Source organism: Protopterus annectens, chromosome 8.part0 (genome assembly GCF_019279795.1).
Source record: "Protopterus annectens isolate FY-2018-M chromosome 8.part0, PAN1.0, whole genome shotgun sequence".
Lineage (NCBI taxonomy): Eukaryota > Metazoa > Chordata > Ceratodontiformes > Protopteridae > Protopterus > Protopterus annectens.
This window is the reverse complement of record NC_056741.1, coordinates 1,880,201,996-1,880,215,476: the sequence shown is the minus strand read 5'-3', so window position 1 is coordinate 1,880,215,476 and position 13,481 is coordinate 1,880,201,996.

Genomic DNA, 13,481 nt, shown 5'->3' with positions numbered 1-13,481 from the left:
ATGGACATGTAGCATGTCTAACAGCATAGTGTCACATATGTCTGTATGCAAGGTGGATAGCATGCTGCATACTGGAGGTGAGTATTGTGGATGCTGGTATTGGTCATCTACGCATGGGTCCCACCCCTGGAGGGTGATGTGTATTCCAATATTGGTCACACGGGTGCTATGTATACCTGTCCAATGATCTCCGTGCACATGGATACCACCCTGTCATGTCATGGGTACCTCGGATGACTACCTAAAGGACCAGGGAGATGTCTCCAGCTCAGGGAGGTATACTACACTACACCATCCCTAACACAGTGTCCATACTGTTGACCACAGCCTAGGTGTTTCCTAATGGGTACGGGGGTATTCCCCTGCTAGTGTCATTGCTGATATCATCCACCAGAATGTGCAAATATGTCACACACATCACACACACATATCATTCTGTATGTTGTTCACAACACTGTGACAACAATTGCCCATAGGTCATGGCCATTCACACTATCACATACACAGATGGCTGACATTTGTCTGTGTGGTATGGGCTACAATGTGGGTGGGGTACAACATATTAACCCTGGTTTACTTTAGCTGACACTGTGTGATATGCACATGTCACTGTAGCACCTTTGGTAGTTGTGCGTCTGTCAACAGGCCACTAGTTGAACACTCCTGTGACATACACAGGCATCTGTAGCCGAACATCCGTACTGTCTTGTACATCTGTACTGCTAACATCTACATTGATAATGGTTCATGAACCTGCAGACCATACCTGGCAGTGTTTTGATACTGTGCCACCAATCATGACTGTTGTCAACACATGTGGGTTGATAGTATACAACACCCTATCTGTAATGTGTGGGCATGCTCAGCACATCTTCAGAGCTTCTTGGCATGTTATGTGCTACTGCTTAGTTTAGCACCCATTTCATACCAGTCCTCACAGGTACACTGTCTGTCCTTACATTTCCAGCTTGATAACTGTACAGCAGCTGTCGTACACACATCACTCACATACCTCGTGAGACATGGTGGTTTCCACAGCCTGTCCACCTGCCATGTACCACTTATATACAGGCATGTCCAACTGGCACATACCAGTGCTATTGCCTGTCGCTATGATGACTATGTTGTACATGTGGCAATAGAGATATTCTCATGTCCACAGTCAATGCATACCTCCCAACATACAACAGTACAGCCTGTGGGGGGTGCACATATGCAGCCCTGCTAGGGGTTATACTGTCACCAACCCTGACTGCACCTGACAGTCATGTGGGGTTGTGCAACATTGGCAACACACGCCACACATCACATGGTCCCACATGATCCCCACCACAGGCCACACATACAGAGACACCTTGTACAGTACCCCTCCATACTCTGTGTGGGCACCAACAACAGCCCACATCGCCAAACACAACCACACCAACCTGTAGTCCACAGACACGTGTGCCCATCACATACAGCCAATAGGGTGTCAGAATATACTCAACACACCTGTCTTAGGTGACTGTCGGCATTCACACTGCTGTTCCAATCAGCAGGCTATGCAAGGCAATAGTCACTTACATCCTGCTGTCCAGTAACTGGTTCTGCAACATAACCTATGCACACATGCCACAAGTCAGCAGGTACGGTGTGACTCCCCTTCCATGTTTGTGTGACAGACGTTGTCACTCAGGGCACAGACTACGTGTGCAGGGACATGCAATAGCCCAAAGGTGTTTTCGCCCTGCTGGTGTGGGCCATGCCCTGGGAAGCATTTTGCGTTCATCCAGACCTGTTACCACTGTACTACGAATGACTGTGTCACTCCCAACAGTTGTCCCTGCTTCTGCTGTCATTCCACAGGCATCTAGTATACATCCACTTTGACAGACCCGGACAAACAACATGATGCAGTGGCATAGTTGACCTGCACCTGTCAGCCCTGGGAGTATGGATCACATGTTGGTCTCTTGCTGCTTTTATACTGCCTGTTTTGCACAGTGCCCAATAACAGTCACCACCAGAATGGGAACAGGCTAGCGAAGCATGTGGTCATGTCACACAATGCTTGGTATCATCCTCTGTGATGCACGCAGGCAAGGCACACCTGATACTGCACCACTGCAATATCTCTGCAGTGACTGGGACCTACCTCTTGGCTCTGCAGGGCACACCTGCATTGACTGGGTATAGACAGACAGTACCTCTCAGGCACATACCTGGACTGGCACACCCACAGCTGAGGTGTCCCCATATTCCACTATGTTGTGCACACATCCCGGCTGGTTACTTCGCACAATACATCACAGGTACTCCACGTGCATATGACTGTGTCCAGAACTACTACTGCTACTAATGTGAGACTGACAGTAACCCACACCTAACTGTGATAGCCGCACATGTACTGACACATTAGGCGTACACTGTGCGTAAGTCATATCCTCCCCTCAGCTGGTTCGACCCATACACCACCTCCAAGACCAACAGTATCCTTGACATGGACACTACCAACATGTGACTGCTGTTCGACACCTGCGGTTGTCCCCTCATTGGTGGTATCCGAACATCTACTACCCACCCTTGTTAGCTACATTCCAGCACCACACACTTCACGGCATACACAGTAGATGAGTACTACAACACCAACTACAGATGTCGTATGACAGTGGTAGTTGTTGTCGTGACACACGTGCAGGTGGACAATGCACATGCAAATGCTGAGACATACCCCAGTGCACTATAATAGCACGTACACGACAATGTGGTTCATGCTATTCCACACAGAGCCATGCAGGTACACACCAGAATACAGACGACACTCTGGGGGTGCATTCCCACGGACATATTTTACAACAACAGATAGGGGCTGTTACACAGTGGTGTACATTTCCATGGGTGAGGTGACTCACTGGTCATCCTCAGTAGGGCCACAGGATCCCATATCACATACACCATAACTAGCTACCTACACATTACTGCGACACATTCCGAGATGTACCACAGGGCATTTTGGTGGTATGTCAGTAGTCGTATGCAATACCCACATCTGCTCACACATACAACTGTCACTCTGGAACATGACAGTAACAAGTGATGTTGGCAACATCCTGTCTGATGGCTTCATTGATAATATTACACCCTCTCAGTCCCTGCAGGGCCACATTCCTTGCAGGTACATTGCGGTGTACCTGCAGTCACACCTACACAGTTTTGACCTGCACTCTATATGTCCCAGGACACAGGCCCCTTGTCACCCTGCAGTATCCCAGGCTGTGATGTCCACAGAACTCTGAACAGCATTTCTCCCCACTGGGACACCATATTCAGTAATAGCCTTGTACCAGACTTTGTGGCTCCTGACTGGCACCCAGCGACTGTAACACTCCTCACAGGTGGCGCCACACTACACGACTGGGACTATTGCCCTACACACCTCACTGGTCTGTTATGCACGGCTAAAGGGGACATAATCATAGACATCATTTGTCGAGTCTCTGTTGTGCTCCAGTCCTTTGATGCCAGCTGGGTTGGTCTTGTTGGGGCCACAGCATGCCTCCTACACCTGTTGAACACCTTTCCTACAGTCACCAGAGTTGTTGATAATGACACGGGTGTCCACACAGCCTGCATTGTCCTCTCACTGCCATTCAGCACCATTCTCCATTCTGGTATTGACTACATACACATCCACCTGCACATCACAACATATGTCTCCGGATGTTATGCAATGTGGCTAATGGACAGGACACACACACTGAGGGTGGCATACCAAATCACATACTGAAATCCAGTTACACTTGGCTTACCACAGTCCTCAGTCATGGGGCCCTCATGTTCGATATATGCTTCCCTGAGGTACAGGCTACCACTGAGGGGACTTCCCTGCCTAGCTTTACAGACCACTGCATATCCAGCACCATTGTTGCTCCACCAGCTAATACAGACCCCATACATACGGGTGTCACTGTGACAGATACCGATATGAACATCATGGCCTCTACCTGCATGACACTTGGTGTGTACATCACCTTTGCAGTACACCATCCTCCCACTGGTTATCACATAGGTGTTATTCCCTTACATACATGTTGCATTGTACATGTGTGTAAGACACATGTATGTTGCGCACACTCCTGTGATTACCACATTGCCACTGTGGCGTGGATATCCTTCTACATGTTCACACGTGTCTGTCCTGGGTGTGTAGTTGGTACATAGGCACCCATTGTACCTCTGAACACTGGACGTATACACACATCCATGGGTACAACACCCCGCGTAAGGTGTACCTTACACAACAGCTTTACATACCCCAACATTAATATGCCATGATGTTTATTGAGATACACCTGGTGACGTATGCGGGTTATGTACAGACACCACATCTGTACACATTTGCAGACTACATACTTAGGGGTGATGTCTACTGCACAGACAGGGCCCATATCTGCAAATATGTTTATGGATATACTCCGCATACATGACATACACAATAGCCACTATGACCATGATGCTCATGGATATGTGCACACACGCGACTGTGTGTGGCATGTGCTTGGGGGTTGCATTCCCAGACCGGACACTCACCATGCTTTGGGACATGTACATCATGCATGGACAGTCAGTAGCAGTGTTCATGTGATACCTCGCTTGCTGGATGGTGGACACATGTATGCCAGGGATCACTGCAGTGGCTGTACTGTGCAGTGATGCAGGTTATGCATGGCTCTTCAGTTCACAGGACACTGCCCTGGAGAGGTGCCACTGGTGTGCACACTGTAGTTGTTGTTACACATTGACTTGCCAGACTGCATGGTACACCACTATGAACCTGTGCAGCTATTACATGTCCTTTGTGCATGGTTACTGGTATAGCCCTTCCAGTTAGATTGGCTGTCACGCTATTACAATGTCTCATGACTACGGGCCATATGTCTACTGTTATTGTACACGCCAATCATGTTTATGTTTGTCTGTCACATCTCTTCCGCTATTCTAGTATGGGAGTAATGTTTGCGTGCTTTGCAAATGCACAGAGTGGAGTACATAGTTATTTCATCATAACTGTTTATACATATCTTAATTACATAGTACTCACATCACTATATGATACCTTTGCTATGCATCATATGCCTGTTCTCCTGTGTAACATATCTGACGTATCAATCTACTGTACTATACATTAGACATGTTTTACATGGTATCCCATAATTCAACCATTACTTGCACAGAGGGTCCACCTTAGACATGTCATTGACGTTATATGCACATGCACATGCGTACTGTTACAGTATATCTACATATACTATCCCCTACTATGGCACGTACTTGTTGGACATACCCTGCCACTGATGGCAGGTCATATGACATTGTTCTGTGTAACGCCCTCATGTTGCATCCCTTGTGGTGTCTGTGCTGTTTACCGTGTGGCCCACTGCTGGACGCACATCTTCTACAAGCATTGGTACAATCAGCGAGACATTACTACATAAATACCATTCCCCACTTTATGCATGGCGGACACTGTTATTTACTGCAAGCCAGGCTATGCATACACTGACATTACGTAATTCAGAACATACTATACATACAGTTAAGTGTTATACATACCTTGATATCGTTCTGGTGTTTCGTCTCTATCTCGCTCCTCTGTATCACGCTTTCAACTGTTATACGGTATGAGCATACAGTTTGCATATCTGGCAAGTCATCCTTATATACGTCTATACCTGCAATATGTGGTTTACTGCCACCAATTGGTGGTCCGGTGTGACTAATTACGTGCACTTCAGCTGTGCAGCTACTCCATTCGCCAATTACGCGGCAGCAGTGGGGTATAACTGAATTCTCCACCTGGGCATTGGCCATTTGCCCTGCCTTCAGGGAGACGGCTTGTATTGTGTTTTGTTGTGTGTAATTGCAACTGCTTTGTGTAGAGCCAAGTCTATTTTGGGGTCATGTCCCCTGTGGATTGTGTGTGATTCTACCTGTGACTGTACCTGTCATCCCACCCGTCTGATGAAGGACTATTGCAAACACCTGTAACATCGCCGTTTGTTCCATTATACGACGGATACAATTTTGCATGGCATCTTTAAATGTCTCTCACAAGTTATGTCAATGGTTCAGCAGATGTAATTGACTAACTAGATATTTGGGCTGTGGTTACGGTCTGTATTGCTATTGTTTACAGTGTGGGGGATGTAGGCGGGTGTACGTAGCATATACGGTTTTGTGGGGCTTGCATTTCTACTTAGTCCATATATAGGTGTGTGGGCCCCTTCCCTAATTACAGTGCTATCACTTAATAGACTTCTATTACGGGAATTTACTGTGGGCCATTGTTAATTGGTTTGAATATGGTATGCAGGTGCGGTTGATACTTCCATACCTCCGGATGTATGGCGATATGTGCAGAGATATTTGTAAATGAACGCGATCCCATGTATGTCTGCCCCAGATATTTGCTGTCATTGCAGTGGTGTTGGTGTCAGACCCTCTGTCACATGGCTTGCCACCTTTTCATATGGCCACAGTTGGACACTTGCAGGTCACACAGTGGTGATTACAGGCTGACATATGGCCACGGTCAGCACACAGGATAGCACATACTTTTATCCTCATTACAAAACTATTGTTCTTGGTCCTTCACTATGTATCGGTGTGCATGTAACATTTCCGTTTCTTACATACAGGCATGAGTATTTCCTGCAACTATTGCATATTATATGGAACATACTAATGTCCTACACTCATGGACAGTTGCCCTTTCTAATGTTTCATGTCAGGACACACCTGCCCAGGGGGTGGGGCCGTCCCTCCCGATGTGGGACAGGTGTTTACCGCATGCCTATGGATAGCTATACCCGCACCTACCTTAGTCATCTACCTCTGAGTTGCCACCTACAGACACACACGACACACTTTAGTCACACGGGAACACACATGGCACCCTCATCACACACATACACAGGCTATATCACACACAACCACAGTTGTACACGGTACCTACGTGGTCTGCACCGCCAATAGCGGTGACTACATGTCCTTACTATCGTCCTATTGCTCGCGGTTCTACTGTTCCAGTACTGTGTTCTTTCTGTCTTTCATCCTCCTTGTTATGCATGTCGGTGTGTGACATGTTCCATAGTTGGTGGTATCCTGTTTATTTGTACCTCAAAGGTGTTTCGAATGTCGTCGACCTATCTATATATTTGCAGATGCCAGTGACCCCTTGTATATCAACATATATCACACTATCGCCCTTTCTATCTGTATTATATATGTGTAGATGTATATATATATATATATATATATATATATATATATATATATATATATATATATATATATATATATATATATACATATATATATATATATATATATATATATATATATATATATATATATATTTATATACATATCTCGGACAGGGGTGGTGACAGGCACGCTACGCCTTTCATTGTGTGTTTGTCAGTGTATACTGTGTTTCCTAGACTCCGCATGTTTGTGTCTGTACCTGTCACATTACACACCTGCCATAGGTTAAGATTACCTCCCATCCCACTTTGCGAGGGACAATCCCTCTTTGTGCAGTTGTGTCCTGTGAAACATTTGTGAACATAGCAAATGTCCTGCGACTTTGGGAGAAACATATTCCCTATAATTTATGTCATTGTTGCATGTCACCCTTATTCTGTATCTGACCCACCTACATGTTACAGGACACGGAACACTTACCTGCGACCATTACTAAACTATAAGCTTTTAATCTATGCAAAACACTGTTGTTATGGTTTTCGTCCTGGCCGGGTGTGTGTCATCCTGCTGACATCTGGTGTATGTCCCACATTGGTCATTTGAACTGTGGCAACCCTATCGTATGTACATCTTGCCTAGCAATAGTGTTGGGTGATTGTGTACATGACTGCCTGTTCCACTCCTGGCAGTGGTCATTTTACCCTTCAGAGCAGGTGCTATTTGTTCAGGGGTAACTAATGCTGGTGTCACCTGTTCTGTACATCATTGACCGTGATCTGCGCAGTGGTCGGTGACACTTAGCCCTGTTTCGTGCATATACGTATAGTTGTATTTAAACATCACTTACCAGCTGTGGGCAACACTTATTCCCGCCAACGTGTGCTACACATATTCTGATGACCTGCATCCGGACTGCATTACCCGTGCCGTCGGGATTATGTTACATCCCTTGTGGGACGTGGGACTGGGAACATGCATGACAGCCACTGCATGTACCACTTGGACATCTGGGGGTTGTACACGAATTATGTACATTTGTATGTGCAGTACACTACAGCAGTTACTCCACACTACACTCACATGGATGACTCCGTTAGTTTACAACTTGATGGGTCCAGCTAATGGTATGTCTATGTGATGTTTACTGGCTGTACTCCAGCACTGGGTATGTATATCACAATTAGGTACACCCGATATTTGCTACACCTTCATACGACCATGGATGCAGCATGCCGGGGTGACTAATGCCTGTCATGGGTACATCCCCTGCCTTGACACTACATCCATGATTACATTTTGTGGGGCCCCTCAGTAACACAGCGGGTAATCCGTGATGACTGTGTGTAGGACAGTGCTTACACACATGTGCTCCCACAATTGCCTCTGCTCCAGTATGCGACAGTTGCTTACTCGATGTTGTGGCAACGGGTGTCACTGTTTGCCCCGTTTGGTGTTTTGCCTCTAACAATCGGGCGTGTACCTACCGATGTACCTGGGAACCTATACACACAGCACCGACAGATGCTGATGGGCGCATCTACTGGTCAGGTGTTGAAAGTTCCGTGTTCCCATGGCTGTTGTGTGTACAATGTTTGAGGGCTGCCTATGTAGGATTCCACAGTGGGCCACCTATACATTACAATTTACAGGTAGTCGTGTTTGTGTGCTATCCATGTTACTGTGTGCAGGTGGGGAGGGGTGTCAGTCCGTGGGAGCCTACACTGTCAAGGTATGTGCTATACGTTCCCTCTTTGCCAAGACATAGGCATATTGGGCACGCCTTCGTCTACCTACTGGGGCTGGCACAGTGTGTCCGTGGTCTGGATCCCTCTGTGCCTGTGTTGGGCTTGGCACTTGCAGTGGGCTGTAAGGCCCTCCCCCATTTTGACCCTGCTGCAGCTGTTTCCACTGGATCATATTATGTAGCATGGTACATACTATGAAGATGTGGGCACATGTGCCTGGAGAGTACTGCAAGGCTCCACCAGATGTGTCCAAGCACCAGAACTGTGATTTCAGCATCCTGAACACATGCTCTATGATGATTCTGGTTTGTGCGTGTGCCTCATTATGGCATTCTTGCATTGGTGTGTGTGCATTTCTGATGGGGGTCATCATCCATGGCTCCAGTGCATAGCCAGCATCCCCAACAAGGTGACCTTGTGGGATGTCCCCCCTGACAAATACATGATACAACTGTGAGGCATGCCAGATATGGGAGTCATGGTAGCTTCCAGGGCTGCCAGCACACACATCCATGATAATGCCCTGGGCATTGCACATGACCTGGCAGTTGATGGAGTGGAATCCCTTGCGGTTTATGTACCGCCTACCATACTCACCGGGTGGTGACTTAATTTGTATGTGCATGCAGTCTATCGCACCCAGTACCTCCAGGTAGTTTGCCACATGGTGGAAGTGACGCATATTGCTGGCCAACTCCTCCTGAGTTTGTGGGAAGCGTATATGCTCATTGGCATGTGGTAACATGGCATCCAGGAACTGGTGTAGTACCCTGGATGCTGATGCCTGTGAGATCCCCATTATATCTCCAGTTGGCCTTTGAAAGGTACCTGTGGCTAGTATTCGCAAGCTTACACATACCTTCATGTCCACTGGGATGGGTTCCCCTCTATTGTTTCTAGTTCTCAGGTGTGGCCGGCACAGCTCTACTATTTGCTGTAAGATGTCCCTGTCCACCCTGTAACACTCTACTATCTCCAGATCATGTAGCCCCTGGTAGGTTACCCTTAGTCTGAACACTCTTCTCTTCCTCTGAGGCCTACGGTGGTTGTCGGCATCATCCTCCGCAACACCGTCGGTCTGTAACACATGCTGATGAATCACAGCTATGGCAGCTCCCAACATGTACATTTTAAAAGTTCCCCATCTGTTTACACCTATAGTGTGGTGTTTGGGAATACACAGGTGTGTGTTTGGTGCTTTCACACTTTATACTGTTCTGCTGTGATGATGTCATAGGGTGTGTATGTACGATTGTGGATACAGGGTATCTTCTGTGTTTTATTTACAAAACCGCTACTGTGCTGCCTTTGGTGTTGCATTACATTTGGATGCCGTGATTAGCTCCTGCCCTTCCGTTTACATTTGTGCACACTACACCTACCATTTGCTGGCATGCATCCAGCTGCCTGCTTTCATTTTTACTTTCCTAGACCTGGCTTATCTTGCATAATGTGTGCTATTGCCGATCTACTGTGGGTTTGCTTTGCTCTGCTATGACAGTTCTCCTATCTTTGCATTCCGGGTCCTCCACACCTTTCTTTGCAATCCTATGCCTCCCCTATCCTGTTTTGCAGGTTTCTGCATGCAGGCTTGTCTACTGCCGTCGATTGGCCGACGTATGTTGATTGGTGTTAATTACTCCTTACTACGCCAATTACCCTGCTTCGGCATTTCCTTCTTTTCTTCCCATGACCTTCCTGTTTGTACTATTTTTCGCGGCGCTTGCATCCGCTTACCTGGTTTCGGGCACGAGTTCATCCCCGTACACATGTGCTTTCGGGCACCATGTGTGCTTTCAGCTAAATGGTTCTATACCCTCCTCCCCACTCCTGTCCTTCAGCTTTGCTTAGCAACAGCCAGGCCAGATTTGCATTGCTCCAATGTGATTACTGATACAGTGGCACACCCCTCTGCTGATGTCATGTATCACCTTTGATACACTCTTCAGTGTTATAGCGCTGCGCCGTCAGGTACATCCTTAATCCGGCGGGACGTTTGCGATTCAGTATTACCTGCCTCATTTGCATGGCATTGACTACTAATTCATAGTTACAGTGCCAAACAATGTCACGGGCCACTAGCAACCCTTGCACCTTGCTTGTGGTGTGCCATACCTACCATTGCATATTATGGTGCAATCCTGATTTGTCTTTCATTGCGATTTTCTGCCATTTTTATATATTTCCTTTGTATTCCTGTTTGCACACACATGCCCTGCGGTTGTACTGTGCGTTACTGTGGACATGATATTAAATGTTGTTTTTTAGGTGTTGTGCATCTTTTCTTGTTCCATTGGCTGTGTATTTCTCCATTGGCATATGTTAACTTTGTAATACATGTGTGTGGTCCGCTTCCATAACTCCAATGTTCTGTTTGGTAAAATGTAAACCGTGTTTTTTGGTTTACATTTCCATGGGCTTGCGCTACGCCTGCACCACTTCGTGAATCACTGTATGCCTTCATTAGCATGGTGCAACACTGCGCATGGGGTGATTTGCATATCTATGCCAAGGGCTGCGTAGCTCTGGTGTACGCCGGTAGTGCACGTGGGATTGGTTCGTACCTGAATCACTCGGCGGGCATATTTGGCATTATGCCGCCTACGCTATGCCTGCACCTGGCGCAAGCTTCATGAATCCGGGGGATTAACTATCATCTATCAGCTGGAAAAATGGTTAGGTGTTTCCTGGTTTCAATATTTAAGAATGATTTGCCATTAACCAAGCTGGCCAAAACAACAGCTAATGTTTTCTTGGTATTAAATTGAGAAAATAGTATAGTATTAGCTCAGCATGTGAAAACTGAATCGAAACAGTATTATCTAGAACCAAATTAATGCAATTAATTATTTTATTCCACCAGGGGGTTATCATAGGACAGGTACACCATGTATGGAACTAGTTACCCATTTCATCACAGCCATGCAAGCATCTTTTATTAGATGTCAGTTTCATTTTATCTGCTGTTTAGTAAGTTCTGTAATATCTATAATGCCTATATTAAGTGTACTCTTTATTCTCAGTGAATAGACAACACAAACATAACTCCTACCTTCTTCCTCGTAATTTTAGTTTTCCTACTGATTTTCTTGCAGTCTTAAATATTGAAGTAGATTCATAAAGGTTGGCAAAATGTGTGGACTACATCTACACTTTAATCTTTCTGAGTGAATATACAATACAAAAATATGGTAGGGATATTCTTGAATACAGATTGTGTACACTTAGTGTAGGTATTCATGAATCCAGACCATATTTTTTGTTTGTCTGTTTGTTTGTTTTTGAACTGTAGAATGATTTAAGTGGCATTCTGTAGCATTGCCAAAGTTGCTGGAAATGTTGGATTGAAACTTTTTGCATTACATCTGTATTCCAATTATTTAACATCTTGATAGTGAAATTGTGACTTGTTGTGTGTGTTAAATTTATTATTAAACATCTTTGTGTGTTATAATTAGTAAAAATGAATTCAATATTTCATAAATTAATAAGTTGCAGATGAATGATAAAGTATCATTTTTTTATGTTCTGCAAAGTCTTCTTAGATTAAAATATGTTTGTTGAGGTGCTTTATATCAGATTTTATTTTGTAATATACAATTACTTTGTGACTTCAGATACAAAACATCATTTGTGCAGTGATGAGGGTAAAGTGGAAGTGGTGCTTCTTTAAATGGCAAGATACTCGTTTCAATGTGTAATTTTCTTATTGTTGTGTTTCCATGAAAAGTCATGTACTACTACTTTTCAGGCATAACTGCCAGCTCTTGGAATGTTAATGCACAGAGGAGTGGTGTTAATGACTGCAAGTTCCAAGCAGTGCTAGTATAAGGATGTAATACATGCAGTTCTAAAGTGTCCCAACCCCACCCTCCAACATTTTTATATGTTCTTCCTCTTATAGTTAAACAATTCAGTAGTGTTTCCAAATGTGAAATTATAAGTAACAGAACTTCCAAAATTAATTCACAGTAGCTCAAGATCAAATAAGTCATGCCCATCTCCAAAAGGTAGGCTAGGTGAAACAGTAAGTGATCTTGGAGAGGGACCGTCTTGAGAGCTGGATGGTGAGTTTTTCCCATGCCATGACATACTTCTTGCAAACTATCCTACAGACACTGATCTGTCAGTGCTTAAATAATGTGATCTGGACCTCGAGTGACAGGTTTTGACAGTTTTTGTGGTATTTAAACCCAGCATTTGCATGGAATTGTGCTTCTTTGCCTATTGTGTACCATCAATGCACTGTTTTAACACTTTGTGAGGTATCTCAGTTGCATTTTTCCCTTAACAGCACTCCTGTGTAACTAAGACCTTCACCTATAGCTACTGTATTGGTTCTATCCAGCCCTACTCACACCTATAGGTACTCTCCTTAGATAGTACTCACTCTACTATTCCTGACCTCTCTTCCACAGATTCTGATAACCATGGAAGGACAATTTCCTATGGTTTCTCCTGCTAGTCTGGTTGAAATGGACATCTTGA